Source organism: Lissotriton helveticus, chromosome 2_1, assembly GCF_964261635.1.
Source record: "Lissotriton helveticus chromosome 2_1, aLisHel1.1, whole genome shotgun sequence".
NCBI lineage: Eukaryota > Metazoa > Chordata > Amphibia > Caudata > Salamandridae > Lissotriton > Lissotriton helveticus.
Window position 1 is genome coordinate 845,508,538 of NC_136059.1, and position 12,959 is coordinate 845,521,496.

Genomic DNA, 12,959 nt, shown 5'->3' on the forward strand with positions numbered 1-12,959 from the left:
ATGTCATCCAATACTGGAATGACGGCTGTTGCTCTGGTGGATGCTATTATGTGTGCAAAGGGAAATCTTGAATATTCATCCATGACAACCATGATGTACTGTCCAGATTGGAGTGGTCCAAAGAAGTCAATCGCTACTTGCTTCCACACCTCATCTGGTAGTTCAGACATTTGAAGGGGTGCTGGGGGTTCTTCACGACTCACTAGCTGGCACGTCATACAGTCCTTTAGAGTAGTCTCCACCATGGAGTCGAGGGAGGGGAACCAGACTCGTTCTCTCAAAGTCTTCTTTGTGGCATTCATGCCTCTGTGGCCTTCGTGGGCTAGATTGACGATGCCTTGGCGCAGGTTGTGAGGAATCACGATCCTTCCCCCTCGCAAAAGAAGGCCGTTGTCACTGATGGACAGTTCCTCGTGAACACGATGAAACGCCGTGAGGTCGTGCAGGGGAGGATCTGAGCCAGGCGCGGTGTTCATGGCGTGTCGCCAGGAGTTGTTGCGCACGTGGGTCATGACAGTTTGAATCAGCGGGTCAGAAGCAGATGCATTCTGGATGGTTTCCAGGGGAACTGCAGGAGGACACGCAGCGTCAATGACGAAATGGATGTAATCGTCTGCTAGGGATTCAGTTTTCGCGACACTCGGCAAAGGGTGTCGGGACATATAATCTGCAGGGTTTTCAGCTTTGCCTGGTTTGTGAACAATCGTGTACACGTAGTCTTGGAGTCTCAGACCCCATCGTTCGATGCGAGGTGGCATCTTAGCGTTGGGATTGCCAAAGATTGTGAGTAGGGTTTGATGATCAGTAATGATGGTAAAATGTTTCCCATATACAAATAAGTGAAAGTGTTCACACGCCCACACTACAGCTAGGCTTTCCTTCTCCGGCTGGGAGTACGCTCTTTCCGTGTCCGTGAGGCTACGACTCGCGTATGCAATGATGTGTCGTTGATCAGAATGTTCACGGTATTGAGCTAGAATGGCACCCAGGCCCACCGGACTGGCGTCGACGGTGATTTCTGTCCTTTTATTTGTGTCAAAGTATGCTAGATTGATGGCAGACCCAACAGCTTGTTTTATTTCTGTGAAGGCTGTGGCACACGCTCGTGACCAATCAAAGGGTTGTCCTTGACGTGTCAGTTCTCGAAGCGGGTAGCTGATGGTAGCGTAGTCACGAATGTATCGCGCGCAGTAGCTCGCCATCCCCAGGAAGGAGCGGAGGTCACTTACGTCCTTGGGTGTCGGAGTGTCAGCAAGTGCGGCCACCTTGTCTGGGTCTGGCGTCATGCCTTCACTTGAGAAAGTGTGTCCATAGAATTTGAGGGTGGTTTTGTGGAATTCGCACTTATTGGCATTCAGTGTCAGGTTTGCCTGCAGCAGTGCATGGCACACTCTATCCAGTGCAGTGTCATGTTCAACTTGATCTTTGCCGAAGACCAGCAGGTCGTCGCTGTAGTTGAAGGAGTTCGGGATCCCTTGTATGACCTTTCGGATGGTTTCCTGGAAGATTTCGGCGGCTGATGAAATGCCGAAATTCAAACGCTTGTATCGGAATAGGCCTTGATGCGTGGTAAATGTGGTGATATAACGTGACTGTTCATGGAGCTCTAGTTGGTGGTAACCTTTGTTCAGGTCGAGTTTGGAGAATATTGTGGCACCATTCAGTTTTGTGATCATATCACTGATGTGTGGCCCTGGGTGGCGCTCACGCTCGATGGCGGTGTTGGGCGCTCTCATGTCCACGCATAGCCGGACTTTGTTGTCTTGTCCTTTCTTCGGGACCACCACGACCGGTGATACCCATGGGGTGGGTCCGGACGTGCGTTCTATGATGTCTGATTGTAAGAGGTCCTGTAGTTCATCATCAACGGCTTGTTGCAGGTGGAAGGGCACTTTCCTGTGATGCTGGGCAACAGGTGTGATGTTTTCGTTGATGTGGAGCTTTACTTTGAAGTGGTTCAGCTTTCCCAGTCCTTTGAAGATTTTCGGGAATTTTGCCACGATGTCAGGGGCATCTTCCGTCATGTATAACAGCTCCACCAGCTTCAGTCGTTACGCTGTTGGCAGACTGAGCAAACAGTCGGCGAAGTCAGGTCCTTCCACGACGTGGACATATGCAGGAATTTTCCTATTTTTGAAAGTCAGTGTAGTATGGAATCGACCAAGGCATGGCAGTGGTTTCCGGCACATCCACGTGAAAATGCGGACTGCCGCTGGCTCTAATTTGGGTCGGTTCTTCATTTTCTGGTACTCTAGTGCGCATATATAGTTCAACGAGGCACCTGAGTCCAGGACGAATTTCGCTGGGTGGTCTCCTATCAGAATGTCTAGTTTTGGATATCGTTTGAGTCGGTCCGGGTCAGCCACCATGCATATATATTCATCACTGTCCTGCATCGTTGTTGACGAGTCAAACACCCTGCAGACGTACTCATCACTGTCTTGTGACACTGTGGTGAGTGCCGATGAGCTGTTGGATGAGGAACAGTGAGCCTGGCGTGACCTCGTGGAGTGATGACGAGAGCGAGGCGTACTTGTGGATCGGCTGTGCCGTTGGTGGGAGTATGCCGAGCGGATACTGGAACCTGAGGAGTCTGATGAGTGGCTCTCTCTTCTCGTCACAGCTCGGGCATGATGCCGGGTGTCGGATCGTGGAGTGGGTGACCTTCGGGTAGATTGTCTGGCTTGGCAGGCTATCTCAAAGTGATTGTCTTTTCCGCACCGGTGACATCGTTGGCCGATGGCTGGACACTGCCCTGAGTGGGGGTAGTCTTGACCGCATCGATAACAGGCAGGTGCAGGTTTGGTGTGCTTTGTATGTCGTGATTCCCGTCGGGGTGATATTTTCCGGGAGCTGCGGTGATGCTTGCCTGTCCTATGCACACTCGACCCTGGGCGGATGTTTGTACGCGACTGTATCCGAAAGGCCTGTTCTTTGTGGTCTTTGTCTTTGTGTTCAGGCTTGTGTGTTTCCATCCTCTTGGCATGGTCTTCTGCTTGGTCGTTAATCCTTGTAAGTTCTTCGATTTGTTCTAGTGTGTAGGATTTCTTTAGGAGGCGTCTGCGTAGTGATTCTGAGCGGCAACCATCAATGATGCGGAGCCGTAATGCATCTTCCGTCTTGAAGTTTTCGAAGTCGCAGTGACGTGTCATCCTCTTGATGCGTGTGATGAAGTCGCCCATGCACTCTCCTTTCTCTTGAGAAGCTACGTTGAACACGTAGCGCTCGTAATCGACATTGCGCTTGTGCAGGAATCGCCGATCAAGTGCAGCCTTCACTTCGTCATAAGTGGCCGTGGCAACGTTGGGCATTTCTTTGATTATTTGTGCTATTTCTTGGCCGGCAAGATTTCGTAGCGCAACCAGTTTGTGCTTAGAGTCCTGTACTAGGGACCCTTTCATGTAGTCTTCGAAGTCCTCGCTCCAGGTTTTCAAGGCAGGCCCCATGGTGTTGCCAGGCGTCAGCACCAGCGGCTGTGGTTGTCGCATGAAGGGTGCTCCTATGGACGCTACTTGAGGCATCGCCGTTGTGCTGGGTTGCATGGGTGCGCCTCCGGTCGAGGAAGTGCTTTGAGCGTCGGTATCAGACATGGTGTCTCTGTATTCTGTATAGTAGCTTGTAATTATTTGCGCTTACTATTGGCAGTATTTGCTTGTTCCTGTATTCTTTGGCAGTGCTTATGAATATTTTGTTGCCTATTGTTGCCTTCTGTGGCTCATACGTGATGTAGATAGCTTTGTTCCCGCTTTTTATGGGCTCGTGGTTATTCGCCTGACTCTAAAATGGCCGCCGTAGGGGGAGCGTGGGTCTACTGAGAGCCGGCGCCTGACTTCAAGATGGCCGCCGTGTTCTCTGGCTCTCGGCAGTCTCTGACACACGTGCAGACCACGCTCTGGCTTGTCCAGTGGTCGCGTCTGTTGGGGGACTCACCCTCGCAGTCTTCGGGCCTCAGAGGGGTGGGGAATCCGCGCTCACCTCGGCACCGCTCAGCAGGGCTCTCCACTTCTCGCGGTCCTCGGGCTTCAGAGGGGGCAGGGTACTCGCGCACCTCAGCGCCGCTTGGCAGGCTCTCCACTTCTTCCGCACCTCAGCGCCGCTTGGCAGGCTCTCCACTTCTTCCGCGGTCAGGCGCTATCACGCAGGCACTTTCTTGCGTGCTATTCTTTGCTCCGCTCCGTCCGTGAGCCAGGAGCAGATGCAGGCGTCGCTCCGCTTCGCGCTCTTTCTGGAGCTGCTGGCTTGTCATTGGGGCCGGTCCTCAGCTGGGCTGCGCGACGTTGTGTGTGGGTTTAGCTGATCCCACCCTCGTCGCCATTGTCACGCTCTAGCCCGCCCAAAACAAACACGAGACACGGAGCTTGGCTAGGGGTAACCTTCTTTATTCCCTGCCAGGAAGTTACTGGCTAACAAACTACTTGCTCCTCCTTTTCCTGTCTCTACTTCCTTTTCCTCCTTGCCTGACCTGTCTCTCTGGGAGGTCAGGCATAACGACACGACATCATCTGCCTCTGGAAAGGCCACTCAGGTACCCACTGGGCCACTGGCGGCATCCTAACAACACAGACAGCCCCAAGGCTGCCCAAAAAAGCAGCCCACAACTGGAACTTGGCTGCCGGACCTTCAGCCATTTCCCGAGTGCTTGCGTTACCAATCCGACCCTGTTGGTGACTGAATACACAAGACAATGTCGTCACCTTGTTACAGTTCAATGCGCATTGTTTTCCTTGTTCGACGATTGCCCATTTTAATAGAAACTGACCGTTTCATATTTGTGCATTACTCTTCCGTGTTTTGGTTTTAATTTTCTCTGTATGTAAGGCCAGCACCGTTGTGTCTTCCGGCTACTTCAGAGCACTTTAAACACTCCCTTTGTGTGCAAGTGTGGTTTGTTTGAAGGCAGGCTGTAATATTGAAGGCCACAGCCACTCGTTCCGTATAAGAACCAAGGGGGACAACTGGAGTGATAAAGTAATTTACAGTGTCGGGTGGATTTAAGGGGGTATGCTTGGTTCCTGAGTGGCCAAGGAATATGTGTAATGAAAGACAGCGACATTAATGTTAAATCTTCATATAACTGTCAGTTGTGTTTGTGTCCTGCAGGTGAGTTAAAGACACAATATTACCATTATATAAATCCTGCCAACTCACACGGTGCCACTGTGTGACACACGATATAAGCTTCCATCACACAGTCACCGGGTGAGGAGCCAATATCACATGGTGGCAGGGAAAACAAGTTAAAAGCTGCTGTAAGTAGTGGGTTTTCATGTTGTTTTCCCTGGCTTTGAACTACGAAGTCCATTACAGTGTGTGAAAACACCCAGGTCCTTGGCAACAGCCTCAGCCTTTTTTGGGGGGGAGAAGGGGACTTGGGGCAGGGTGGGTTATAAAAGTGCCTCAAAGATACTTCTCGGCATGAGTCCCTCCACTCTCCAAGACCCCACCCCCTCCTGCCACTGAGATTTTTGTTCAAGTTGGCAGGTATGTTATATGAGGAACATGTATTTATATATAGAGTGTAGGACCTCTGACGACTTATCCAAAGATTTTGCTCCGACCCCAGTTTAGATTTGTGTAACTATATCACAATCACACATAGCAGTGCTCGTCCCACTGACTACCCTCTGAGGCTTCTGCTGAGGGGCACATCCAGGTGACCCCAGACACAAACCCTCTCCCCTCCTAATGTGAGTCAACTTTTAAGCCAAAGCGTACAAAAAGTAGGAAAATTGCAGCCATTCAGTTTGGATACTTTGGTCACCTTCCCACAATTAGTAAAGACCCCTCAATAAAGATAATAGTATGATAAAGACATTTCGACTTTGTCAGTGCTTGTTTTACAGTGCAAACTCTAACAGATATTTTGCAAAGCTTTTTCACAAATTCTTGTAATGGATGGCTGATAGATCCCAAAATTTGTAACGACTATTTGAAGCTATTACCTCACATTATTTTGTAACATTAGGTATTTCTCATATTTCAAAAAAATGACAATGCCGATGACTCAATTGGACTAAAAGGTGAAATATTTATAAAACAAATAAATACATTATTATATTTTAAAAAGAACAAGTGCTTGCTCTTCAAGGTTATTGGTTATGTTATTCTGTTTTCCTTTCTAAAGCTATCATATACGTTGAGGGTTTTCATGGAACTAAGATGGTTAGGCAAAGAAGGCACAGCCATTGAGCCCCTGGAGGCAAAAAGTCAGCAAAGGGTTATGTATGGAGACGTTTTCTGACAATGAGGAGCTTTTCAGTTTTTTTAGGTCTCACCTAAGACAGCGCATACGCTGTCTGCTGCACTACATGTTGTTATCTTACAGTGTACTTAGATCCTGCCCACTGCTTAGCATTGGTCGGCTTCATTAGCGCTCTCATTTGTCTGCTTTTTATTCATTAGCTGTGTGGGCTTTTCTTCCTTTTCCTGTGTTTGTCCCGACCCTGGAGCATGAATCAATTACTATGTCCTAGCACTGCTCACTTTTTCAGACCCTACTTATTTCTTTTTGTGAAGCACTTTATGGGAGAGAGTACATTTGATTTCCTACTGTCTTCCTCATGTGCATCTCTACCACCCTCCCCTGTGTTCCTCTCACTTTCCTGAGTGCTTCTCCCCCGCGGCCTTCTTGTCTATGTGTTTTCTTTCTCCCTACCAGCTCCACATTGCTCTCCTTTGCCCATTTGATCCCCACACAGCATCCTTATGTTGCTTTCGCCCCTGGTCCTCCATGTTGTTTCCACAGCCTGTATTGCTACATCCACCTGCTTTAAAACCTCTCCCCACCTGCACCCCATGTTGCTTTCACCCTTCATCCCCATGTTGCTTCACTCATGTTGCTTTCCCCAGTGTTACTTCGCTCACCCGCTTAAAAAAAAAAAGAACTCTTTAATGTGTTTTTTTTCTTTTTAGTTACTGATCCTAGTTGGACTGGTAACTACAAAGAAAAAAACTGTTGTATCACTTAGTAGAAGCCTGGTTGCATGGTGTGCAAGCCTATAAAATGACACAGCCATCTGTGTCAAAAGCTCTTTTCTTATTTGTTTATTCTTTAGCTAGGCGCCAGGTGTCCCAGTAGCAGGGATGTTGTGTGTGTGGCTAAAAACAATGAAAAAACCAGGAGGTCCAAAATGGGAGTACTATTGGTTTTGCCGATGCTTGTCTGAGTTATAAATGAAGAGCATCCCACAGCGACCAAGGTTTAATTTCCTAAGACAACGGATCCTCAGAAGATTAATATTGGAGGTTTTAGATCGAGTGCATTAATTTAGCCGCCTGGAAAATAAAGGGGAGCACATCCAGATAGAGAGATTTGTGAATAATGCAGAAAAGGTTAAATTACATTGTGGCCTGAAGAGGAAGACATGGGATGTTTTCATGAAGGTTTAATGTAGTAAGCCCCTTCACAATCCTTACTGCTGTTTTGATGAAGTCGAATGTTTTTTACGAGGATAAAACAGTATAGACCTATATTGTAAGCTGGAAATTGGAATCACATTTGTAATGAACGTTTTTACAACTCTACAAAAGTTGAGAATTTCTTCGGGGATACTTTTACTCTCAGAGAACTTTATTTGCAAATTATTCTACGAGGATAAACATTATATAAAGACATGTTACACGACAACACTTTAGAAACTTTGAATTAAAATATGTGGGGAAGCTTGCTCTCTTTCACTCTCCAATCGATCCCATTTCTTTATCTATTGTTTCTCCTCTCTCTGTGTTTTTTATTTATTTATTGGACAATCACTCTAATATAAGCATCAGAACCTGCTACAAATGTACTCATGCACTGTCCCTTGAATCATACCAATACATCTCGTTCACTCTTTTCCTTTCCGCTACCAAGTAGAATCAATATCCACCCTGAGAAGTCCTCTTTTTATACTCTAGTCACATCTTCTTGCTTTAAAATTGTCTGCATAGATAGCATTTAATTAAACACCAATAAGGAGATAACAAATAAATTACTGGAGCTCACAAAAATCAAATATGGAAAATGCAACCATTAATATGACTTGGAGAAAAATGTGTTGTATGTAAAAGCCTACGGAAATGCTTTGAGAATCATGTTATTAGGGAAGCATTGGGTCTGCTTTCTCACATGGTCTGAGCTTTTGCTGAACCACTATAAACTATGATAAAGTAATCTGCCAAAATGTTTTTGCTTTTGCATATCTATATCTCTATCTCATCTACATTTATGTCTATATTCATGGAAAAAATCAAAGGTTAAAGGGACACTAACCTTGTACAAAGATGCTGATGTCTTGTTTATAAAATCAATAAAATACTTTGAAATAAAAAAAGGGACATTATAAGTTAGGTGAAGATGTCAGTTAAAGCATACCATTTTAAACAAACAAAACCACTGAAATTCACCAACTAGAGTTATATCAAGTAATGTATCAAGTAACGTAACTCATGCACTAAAGTAACTCTAGCACTTGCCTCCACCATGCACAGTGTTGCCATCAATGATGTTATTTCGCATGTTGAAGTGATGTTATCAATGATATCATAGAAAATCTCATGAGTGATGTAATATGTGAGGTAATTAACAGTGTATGGCGAGGGCATGCGTTATAGTTATATTAGAGCACTGTAACATCCCTTTAACCTTTGGTTTCATACAGTGAATTTCTAAGTTTTTGGAAAAATGTAAAGTAGCATATTATTACATTTCCTAACTATGACATCACTTTAACCTTTGTTTTTTTCAATACATTTAGATTTTTTTAACATAAAGATGTGCAATGTTGTGCGCATTGTGGGGTTGGGGACTCTACTTATGGCAGCGTACAGCCTGTGGCTGTGTGCCGAATAGGGTCGGGCAAGGGGCCTGGCCTGCGGCTAGACCCTGCACCCACGTCTCTGCTGGCACCCAACTTTCCACTGTGCACAGCCTTTGGCTCTGTGCGGTGTGGTGTTGGGTGTAGGTCCTGCGCCCAACCCATGCGAGTGTGCACAGATGGCTGTGTGATGTAACAATGTAAAGGGTGTCGTTTTAAGGAAGGCAGACCTAATGACACTGTCAAAGGGTCAGAACACCAAAATATAAAAAGTGGGACTATTAGCTTTATCAAGGGTTCAGCAAATGAACATATATAAAGCAGAAGCATTATCTCTGTCAAGAAATCAACAATAATTGTAATCAAACATATATAAATTCACACATGGCAATGTTAAAATAAAGGAATTCTTCTAAATCTGTTTTAATAAAATCCCATTGAAAAAATGACATGGCTTTGACATTTTCTTGTTAAATTTTTGAGGCCACAAATTGCAGCCATAGAACCAACAACAAGAGGTCCTTGTACTCCAGCTAAAGAGCATAGAGCTCCAGCTTAGAGTAGTTTCTAAAATATGGTAAGAAATCTTGGTTCATGGATTTAACTACCAAAGAGACTTACTGTGTTTTCTTTAATGTTGCAGGGGGGCTGCTGCACTCCTTGCAGGCCCCCACAACATTAGGAAAATGTTCGATGGTGCCCCTGCCCCTTTTAGGGGCACCACCGGGATACAAATATATAAACAAAAAGCCCTTGCAGGGCATTATGGGGCACTCCTTGTCCGGAGCAGCAAATAATGGATGAGCTTCTCCTGCTGCTCATTTATTATTTCTTTTTTTTAAATATATTTTTGGGGTGCAGCTTATTTTTCTGCTCTTGCCCCAGGTGGGGGGAAAGTTGTGTTTCCTGCCTGGGATAGTGTGGATAGGGTATGTCTGCACTCTCTTGGGCAGAAAACTGCAATGTCGCAGGGAATGTGGTCCCTTGGACACTGCTTGGCTTGGGCCCATGGGTGGTGGTCCTTGCCATTCCTAAACCTTCCTTTTTTAATACTCATACATCACCCCTAAGGTAGGCCCTAACTACTCAGAGGACAAAGTATATGGTATTTACAAGTAAGCTATGTATATTTAATGTTTAACATGTCCTAACAGTGAAAAACCTCAATAGTTGTGTTTTTTAGTGAGGCAAGGCTAACACTGGCTTACCTTATTACATGTAATAAGTGCTAAATTCAGTCTGGTAATGGCTAGAGAAATAGTTATTGCACTCATTTTAATTGTCATTTTAAATCCTCTTTAATTGTAAAGTCAGATTTTGGAAATGCCACTTTTAGAAAGTTGGCATTTCCTTTCTTAAAGTATCGAGGTCCTTTCTGTTAGTGACCTGTTGCTCTTGGGCTGATTAGAGATCCTTCACAGGGTATGTATTTAGGAGCCAGACAGTACATAAAGGGCCTGGGAATAGACAGGAGTGGGTCTTCCTGACAGGATGTCTGTCTGAGGAGGAGCTGTGCTCTGCCCTGATTACACTTCAAAGGGATTTGCCCCACCACACACAAAGGAACCTGATACCCAACCTGTCCCTGCCTTGTGTTTCGCTAGCCAGGCTGGAGCAAAACACAGGGAAGAGGTAAGAATGGAACACAACCAGTTAAGGGGGTAGGCAAAGGGTTTATCCCCCGCCCACAAGCTGGTACTGGGTAAAAAAGTGACTCCCTCAGAATTAGAAATTAGAACACACTCTAGACTTGAGAAGAACAGAAGGACTGTCCTGCTGGTTGTGACCTCAGAAGAGCGCAGGAGGCTGGCCCTACTCCTCCTCCAAGTGGACTCCAAGGGTCATAAGGTTTACCTCCTGTTAAAGCTAATTGGACACAATAAACTGTGAGCGGCCTTTTCCGGCAACTGACCAGCTAATCAGGACTGGACCCTGCTGTGGCCTCTGCCTGCCGCCACCCTGTGAGTCTCTAAGTGCTTTATCTGTGGTCCTGGGGGTTTTAGAAGTGTTCTCCTGTGGAGCATTGGGCCTTAAAGGACTATAGTCAGAAAGTAAAATATTTGATCAGGACAAGGCTGTTTGGTGTATCTGACCTGCACTCTCTCACGGTCAGCGTCAAATTATATCTGGGTCCTGTTCTACCATGACCATTACTATTATTGGCACTTGTTCTTCTTGTCACTATTTTATTTAAACTTAAAAAATGTCCTAACTCCTGTTACCCTCTCTGGATTTTTGACATTGTGGTGTCATTTTGTTAATTCAATTGTACTCTATATCCTTACTCATTTTGAGATTTCTTATTGCTTTGCATTTCAACTTTATTAAAGTTATAGTACTGCATAAATACTTTACACAGTGCCTTTAAGTTTAGCCAGATATATTTAGTGACTTTGATGGTTCACCATGACAAGGATTGTGGTTATTATTTGAGGTCTGTTCTACCCCTCCCTCAACTAATAGTCCAATTTTTCACATGTGCTTTTAGTTTTCTGATGTAGTCTCTCAATATTACCGAAATACAACAGTGGGACTTGATGCCCGTAGTGTGATGGTCCTCACAGACATGGTGTTTGTCTAGACACAGATGGACTTTACCACTATTTTATTTCTATGGAATACTTACCTATATGACAAATTCAGTGTCATGTTTATGAGTATCTAATTCAGGAATACTGTATTATCTACATGCACAATGGCATGATACTCTAGGGATGAAGGGCCACTTGTACGACCATCAGTTTTTGAGACTCGCAATTTGTGAGTCACAAACCCTGATGTGGTACAGCATCTCAGACTATTTTTGTGATTCCCAAATGGGTTGCAAGGGACCTACCTCATTAATCTTTTTGAGAGAGGTCGCAATTTGTGACTCATTGGGAATGGCCAGCACTCACAGGGATGGTGGCCTGCTGGGGTCAGCAGACCACCATGTCTGTGACTGCTTTTTAAATAAAGCACTTTTTTCATGAAACCCATTTTCCTTAAAGACAAATGGGATGCATTTCAAAAATAAAAAATGAAAAGTTTTCTTTTCATTTTATTACAGTAGGCAGTGGTCCGTGTTAGCGCCCCCATTCACATAAGGGTCCCCATCTCGTTTGCGAATGGCTTACCATCAATTTGAAATTGGTGGTAATCTATGAATGTTTTGTGACCGCATTCCTGGTTGGAGCACATTCATACATACCAGTGTGACTCGCTATTAGGAAGGAATGCCCTTTATATGCCACTTCCTAATAGCGACTTACAAACCCTATTTTGTAAGTTGGTAATAGGTTACCGAACTCGCAAAGTACGGATAATACATAAGAAAATGCATTTTACTGGTTGCAAAGGGCCCATCAGGTAAAATGTGCCATACATTTGGCCTGAAGTCTATTGTGGAAACATGCTTTGCGATACCATCCTTGCCTGACTCTACAAATAAGTATAGGTTTACTAAGCAAAGGGCAGAACCCCACACCCCAAAGCTTAGATTAGCTTAGTATGAATTTGTTAAACAAATAGAAAGAGGGCATCAGGAATATTCATTCCTCTCAATAAAATTAATGTGTCTGATGAATTTCCTGACTTTGGCATATTCAGCAGATGTTGGCCAGTTACTCAGTTAATGACAATCTGTTGTCGAGCAACCTGTATTCAAGTCGGCTTTAAAATTGAGTCTTTTAACCAACCCGTCTCATGGGCCCAATATCCAATTTGAGGAGTTGACACTGGTCCCCTGGACCACTGCCTATTCCAAAACAAACATTTTTAAAAGATTCACTATGGGAAAGAGGTCCCAAGGGGACCCCTCCCCTTTTGAGAATATAGTACCACCCTTACTCAAAAATCACTTATTTTTCAATGTTTTATCAGCAGATATCAATTACAAAACATTGTTGCGTCAGATACTGATTTGCAATTTGGACAGGACACCTACATTCTGCAACATAGGTAGAAAGAGGAAAAAGCCTCAGGGGATTCTTTTTGTGCATGAAGGTGTCCCTTCCTTCACAAAACAATCCTGCCTGAAACACAGGCACATTTGCACCACCGTGCAAGGTTTCCTGCAGTGGTGCAAGCAGGGCCGGACTGGGAACCACAACCGGCCCGGGAAAAGTGCTCTGCCGGCCCCCCTCCCCACTCGGAGGGGGGGGGGGGGGTGCCGCCGAACTCTTT

At 45.2% G+C, this 12,959-nt stretch overlaps 1 protein-coding gene across 2 annotated transcripts in view; it reads left to right on the forward strand.

Moving 5' to 3' along the window:
* Positions 1-12,959, forward strand: part of PRDM6 (PR/SET domain 6) — a 371,468-nt gene that overhangs the window by 48,352 nt on the left and 310,157 nt on the right. The gene's annotated exons all lie outside the window — the stretch shown is intronic.